The following is a 5,396-nucleotide window of genomic DNA, read 5'->3' as shown; positions in this document are numbered from 1 at the left end:
TCTTACACCTGGGTGTGTGGCATTTTGTTGAGCTGGCTTCCCCCACTTGGGATAGGTGTTCCACAGCAAGCACCTATTGATCGTCGGAAGCCGTTTTTGCCCCAGGGGTCTCCAGGCTGTGTTCGTTGGGGTTGAACTCCTGCTAGCAAAACCGCCGGGTTGAGGGAAGGGTTCAGACTGTGCCTGGGCCCTGTGGTCTCTTCCAGGTCAGTGTATGGCTTTTCCTTCCCCTTGCCCCAGGCACCTGGGAGCATGTCTGCGCGTGGAGAAAGACTTTCCCGTGGGAAGCCGGGTTTTGTCAAACGGGTCCCAGTGCTCTGCTCCTCTCTTTTCACTCCTGCTGCCAGAAGCCCAGGGAGGATGGGAGGGCTTAGAACATGGCTGGGCACTGTGGTTTCTTCCAGAGAAGTGGAGGGCATTTGCTTTATCTTGCCACAACCACTTGGGATAGGGTCTGCACCTCAGGAAAACTGTCTCCGTGGGAAGCCGGCTTTTTGCAAAGGGGTGTCAGGGCCGTGTGCCTCGACTGTCCCTCCGGCTCCCCAAAGCACAGGGACGAGGTGAGGGGCTTAGACCATGCCTGGGCAATGTTGTTTCTTACACCTGGGTGTGTGGCATTTTGTTGAGCTGGCTACCCCCACTTGGGATAGGTGTTCCACAGGAAGCACCTATTTTTCTTCGGAAGCCGTTTTTGCCCCAGGGGTCTCCGGGCTGTGTTCGTTGGGGTTGAACTCCTGCTAGCAAAACCGCCGGGTTGAGGGAAGGGTTCAGACTGTGCCTGGGCCCTGTGGTCTCTTCCAGGTCAGTGTATGGCATTTCCTTCCCCTTGCCCCAGGCACCTGGGAGCATGTCTGCGCGTGGAGAAAGACTTTCCCGTGGGAAGCCGGGTTTTGTCAAACGGGTCCCAGTGCTCTGCTCCTCTCTTTTCACTCCTGCTGCCAGAAGCCCAGGGAGGATGGGAGGGCTTAGAACATGGCTGGGCACTGTGGTTTCTTCCAGAGAAGTGGAGGGCATTTGCTTTAGCTTGCCACAACCACTTGGGATAGGGTCTGCACCTCAGGAAAAGTGTCTCCGTGGAAAGCCGGCTTTTTGCAAAGGGGTCTCAGGGCCGTGTGCCTCGGCTGTCCCTCCGGCTCCCCAAAGCACAGGGACGAGGTGAGGGGCTTAGACCATGCCTGGGCAATGTTGTTTCTTACACCTGGGTGTGTGGCATTTTGTTGAGCTGGCTTCCCCCACTTGGGATAGGTGTTCCACAGCAAGCACCTATTGTTCGTCGGAAGCCGTTTTTGCCCCAGGGGTCTCCGGGCTGTGTTCGTTGGGGTTGAACTCCTGCTAGCAAAACCGCCGGGTTGAGGGAAGGGTTCAGACTGTGCCTGGGCCCTGTGGTCTCTTCCAGGTCAGTGTATGGCTTTTCCTTCCCCTTGCCACAGGCACCTGGGAGCATGTCTGCGCGTGGAGAAAGACTTTCCCGTGGGAAGCCGGGTTTTGTCAAACGGGTCCCAGTGCTCTGCTCCTCTCTTTTCACTCCTGCTGCCAGAAGCCCAGGGAGGATGGGAGGGCTTAGAACATGGCTGGGCACTGTGGTTTCTTCCAGAGAAGTGGAGGGCATTTGCTTTACCTTGCCACAACCACTTGGGATAGGGTCTGCACCTCAGGAAAACTGTCTCCAGGGGAAGCCGGCTTTTTGCAAAGGGGTGTCAGGGCCGTGTGCCTCGACTGTCCCTCCGGCTCCCCAAAGCACAGGGACGAGGTGAGGGGCTTAGACCATGCCTGGGCAATGTTGTTTCTTACACCTGGGTGTGTGGCATTTTGTTGAGCTGGCTACCCCCACTTGGGATAGGTGTTCCACAGCAAGCACCTATTGTTCGTCGGAAGCCGTTTTTGCCCCAGGGGTCTCCGGGCTGTGTTCGTTGGGGTTGAACTACTGCTAGCAAAACCGCCGGGTTGAGGGAAGGGTTCAGACTGTGCCTGGGCCCTGTGGTCTCTTCCAGGTCAGTGTATGGCATTTCCTTCCCCTTGCCCCAGGCACCTGGGAGCATGTCTGCACGTGGAGAAAGACTTTCCCGTGGGAAGCCGGGTTTTGTCAAACGGGTCCCAGTGCTCTGCTCCTCTCTTTTCACTCCTGCTGCCAGAAGCCCAGCGAGGATGGGAGGGCTTAGAACATGGCTGGGCACTGTGGTTTCTTCCAGAGAAGTGGAGGGCATTTGCTTTAGCTTGCCACAACCACTTGGGATAGGGTCTGCACCTCAGGAAAAGTGTCTCCTTGGGAAGCCGGCTTTTTGCAAAGGGGTCTCAGGGCCGTGGGCCTCGGCTGTCTCTACGGCTCCCCAAAGCACAGGGACGAGGTGAGGGGCTTAGACCACGCCTGGGCAATGTTGTTTCTTACACCTGGGTGTGTGGCATTTTGTTGAGCTGGCTTCCCCCACTTGGGACAGGTGTTCCACAGCAAGCACCTATTGATCGTCGGAAGCCGTTTTTGCCCCAGGGGTCTCCGGGCTGTGTTCGTTGGGGTTGAACTCCTGCTAGCAAAACCGCCGGGTTGAGGGAAGGGTTCAGACTGTGCCTGGGCCCTGTGGTCTCTTCCAGGTCAGTGTATGGCATTTCCTTCCCCTTGCCCCAGGCACCTGGGAGCATGTCTGCGCGTGGAGAAAGACTTTCCCGTGGGAAGCCGGGTTTTGTCAAACGGGTCCAAGTGCTCTGCTCCTCTCTTTTCACTCCTGCTGCCAGAAGCCCAGGGAGGATGGGAGGGCTTAGAACATGGCTGGGCACTGTGGTTTCTTCCAGAGAAGTGGAGGGCATTTGCTTTAGCTTGCCACAACCACTTGGGATAGGGTCTGCACCTCAGGAAAAGTGTCTCCGTGGGAAGCCGGCTTTTTGCAAAGGGGTCTCAGGGCCGTGTGCCTCGGCTGTCCCTCCGACTCCCCAAAGCACAGGGACGAGGTGAAGGGCTTAGACCATGCCTGGGCAATGTTGTTTCTTACACATGGGTGTGTGGCATTTTGTTGAGCTGGCTACCCCCACTTGGGATAGGTGTTCCACAGCAAGCACCTATTGTTCGTCGGAAGCCGTTTTTGCCCCAGGGGTCTCCGGGCTGTGTTCGTTGGGGTTGAACTCCTGCTAGCAAAACCGCCGGGTTGAGGGAAGGGTTCAGACTGTGCCTGGGCCCTGTGGTCTCTTCCAGGTCAGTGTATGGCATTTCCTTCCCCTTGCCCCAGGCACCTGGGAGCATGTCTGCACGTGGAGAAAGACTTTCCCGTGGGAAGCCGGGTTTTGTCAAACGGGTCCCAGTGCTCTGCTCCTCTCTTTTCACTCCTGCTGCCAGAAGCCCAGGGAGGATGGGAGGGCTTAGAACATGGCTGGGCACTGTGGATTCTTCCAGAGAAGTGGAGGGCATTTGCTTTACCTTGCCACAACCACTTGGGATAGGGTCTGCACCTCAGGAAAACTGTCTACGTGGGAAGCCGGCTTTTTGCAAAGGGGTCTCAGGGCCGTGTGCCTCGGCTGTCCCTCCGGCTCCCCAAAGCACAGGGACGAGGTGAGGGGCTTAGACCATGCCTGGGCCATGTTGTTTCTTACACCTGGGTGTGTGGCATTTTGTTGAGCTGGCTACCCCCACTTGGGATAGGTGTTCCACAGCAAGCACCTATTTTTCTTCGGAAGCCGTTTTTGCCCCAGGGGTCTCCGGGTTGTGTTCGTTGGGGTTGAACTCCTGCTAGCAAAACCGCCGGGTTGAGGGAAGGGTTCAGACTGTGCCTGGGCCCTGTGGTCTCTTCCAGGTCAGTGTATGGCATTTCCTTCCCCTTGCCGCAGGCACCTGGGAGCATGTCTGCACGTGGAGAAAGACTTTCCCGTGGGAAGCCGGGTTTTGTCAAACGGGTCCCAGTGCTCTGCTCCTCTTTTTTCACTCCTGCTGCCAGAAGCCCAGGGAGGATGGGAGGGCTTAGAACATGCCTGGGCACTGTGGTTTCCTCCAGAGAAGTGGAGGGCATTTGCTTTACCTTGCCACAACCACTTGGGATAGGGTCTGCACCTCAGGAAAACTGTCTCCGTGGGAAGCCGGCTTTTTGCAAAGGGGTCTCAGGGCCGTGGGCCTCGGCTGTCCCTCCGGCTCCCCAAAGCACAGGGACGAGGTGAGGGGCTTAGACCATGCCTGGGCAATGTTGTTTCTTACACCTGGGTGTGTGGCATTTTGTTGAGCTGGCTTCCCCCACTTGGGATAGGTGTTCCACAGCAAGCACCTATTGATCGTCGGAAGCCGTTTTTGCCCCAGGGGTCTCCAGGCTGTGTTCGTTGGGGTTGAACTCCTGCTAGCAAAACCGCCGGGTTGAGGGAAGGGTTCAGACTGTGCCTGGGCCCTGTGGTCTCTTCCAGGTCAGTGTATGGCATTTCCTTCCCCTTGCACCAGGCACCTGGGAGCATGTCTGCACGTGGAGAAAGACTTTCCCGTGGGAAGCCGGGTTTTGTCAAACGGGTCCCAGTGCTCTGCTCCTCTCTTTTCACTCTTGCTGCCAGAAGCCCAGGGAGGATGGGAGGGCTTAGAACATGGCTGGGCACTGTGGTTTCTTCCAGAGAAGTGGAGGGCATTTGCTTTAGCTTGCCACAACCACTTGGGATAGGGTCTGCACCTCAGGAAAACTGTCTCCGTGGGAAGCCGGCTTTTTGCAAAGGGGTCTCAGGGCCGTGTGCCTCGGCTGTCCCTCCGGCTCCCCAAAGCACAGGGACGAGGTGAGGGGCTTAGACCATGCCTGGGCAATGTTGTTTCTTAGACCTGGGTGTGTGGCATTTTGTTGAGCTGGCTACCCCCACTTGGGATAGGTGTTCCACAGGAAGCACCTATTTTTCTTCGGAAGCCGTTTTTGCCCCAGGGGTCTCCGGGCTGTGTTCGTTGGGGTTGAACTCCTGCTAGCAAAACCGCCGGGTTGAGGGAAGGGTTCAGACTGTGCCTGGGCCCTGTGGTCTCTTCCAGGTCAGTGTATGGCATTTCCTTCCCCTTGCCACAGGCACCTGGGAGCATGTCTGCACGTGGAGAAAGACTTTCCCGTGGGAAGCCGGGTTTTGTCAAACGGGTCCCAGTGCTCTCCTCCTCTCTTTTCACTCTTGCTGCCAGAAGCCCAGGGAGGATGGGAGGGCTTAGAACATGGCTGGGCACTGTGGTTTCTTCCAGAGAAGTGGAGGGCATTTGCTTTAGCTTGCCACAACCACTTGGGATAGGGTCTGCACCTCAGGAAAACTGTCTCCAGGGGAAGCCGGCTTTTTGCAAAGGGGTCTCAGGGCCGTGTGCCTCGGCTGTCCCTCCGGCTCCCCAAAGCACAGGGACGAGGTGAAGGGCTTAGACCATGCCTGGGCAATGTTGTTTCTTACACATGGGTGTGTGGCATTTTGTTGAGCTGGCTACC

This window comes from Ursus americanus, unplaced genomic scaffold, assembly GCF_024610735.1.
Source record: "Ursus americanus isolate L20-20 unplaced genomic scaffold, mUrsAme1.1.p SCAF_115, whole genome shotgun sequence".
NCBI classification, from domain to species: domain Eukaryota; kingdom Metazoa; phylum Chordata; class Mammalia; order Carnivora; family Ursidae; genus Ursus; species Ursus americanus.
Note: the sequence above shows the minus strand (reverse complement) of the source record.